A 1310-nucleotide genomic window follows, 5' to 3' on the forward strand; every position below is an offset into this window, starting at 1 on the left:
TCAGCTGTTGTCAGACCGCACTTGTTTGTCCCGGGTGACCTACACTATAGGGATGGCCTTGGGAACTTTGGAGGGTTCTCCTAATTTGTACGATTTTGGACAATGTAATGGGATGAATTCCCATGGATTGGGTAAGCACAGCCCTAATGTGTTTCTCCAGGGTTCCCACCCTGGAAGGTTGTGGCCGAGGAATTTGAGGACAGATGTCTGAAAACACAATGTCAGCTTAGGTTTGGGGACGTAGGTAGGGCAGGCCCAATCTACAAACCATGAGAAGAACTCTTCAGGATATGAGAAAGAGCGTGTGTGAAGCGCTTGCTAAGGCTTTTGTCTCTGGATTTTGTATCAACAATGGCCGTGGAATGTGGGGAGGCGTCATGGGCCATGGATGAATCTTCGTCTCTGTGGATTTGGCCCGGTCCCAATAGTTTTTCGTCAATCTGTGGGATGGGAGGTCCCCTTCAGGTTTGTTTCCTCAGGTGTCCCAACCAAAGACGAATTCTAAAGCAGAGCCTGGGGAAGAGTGAAGGGACAACCCAAACTATGGTTAAAATTGGGGCCTAGGCCATGACAGGCCCAATATGCTCTTTCTTCAACCAGCCACTGAGAGGCCTTACTTGAGGACTGGGCTCAGACCGAGGGTCACAATGTGTGTTTGGGACCAATGTGGCCCGTAAGCATGGGCGGGGCCTCATGGGACACACTGGTTTCCACTACACTGAACTTTGGACAACATGCCAATCCCAAGGTCACTTGCCATGGGGAAGGAGTTCTGATTTCTGCATCATTTTCAACCCTGGGCAGTGGTTGGAGGTAAGGTCTTGGTTCTGAAGCCTGAAAACCGCAGTTGGGAAGTGATGACGACATAAGGCCATGGCGGGTCTGATGTGCTCAGTGTGCAGTCAGCTGCCTGGGTGTTGGTCATGAGGTTGGGTCTCAGGTGGTGTCAGACAGTGCATTAGTGCCCAGGTTAGACTATATAATTTGGGTACAGTCGAGTGCCGTGTAGTTTTATCCTCATTTGAGGTGCCTGGGCAGCACATTAGGCAAGATATTTTTTCTAGAGAGCATGCAGCGAGCTGAATTGTGGGTCCGGAATTGCCAAACTTGAGGGCTTCTGGGCCAGGAGTGTGAGGACAGAAGTCTGAGAACCCAAAGTGGGCTTGGGCTTCATTCCGAGGGCATGGCAGGGACCCCCTGCAGATCTGAGCCAATATCTCATGCATCTGAAGTCACGGCGGGAATAGACGTTGGCTCAGGTTGGAATTTCTGTGCATGACTGCCCCTTCATGACCAGAGCGGAATCTCAA

This window comes from Mustela nivalis (assembly GCF_964662115.1).
Source record: "Mustela nivalis genome assembly, contig: HAP1_SCAFFOLD_131, whole genome shotgun sequence".
Classification (NCBI taxonomy): domain Eukaryota; kingdom Metazoa; phylum Chordata; class Mammalia; order Carnivora; family Mustelidae; genus Mustela; species Mustela nivalis.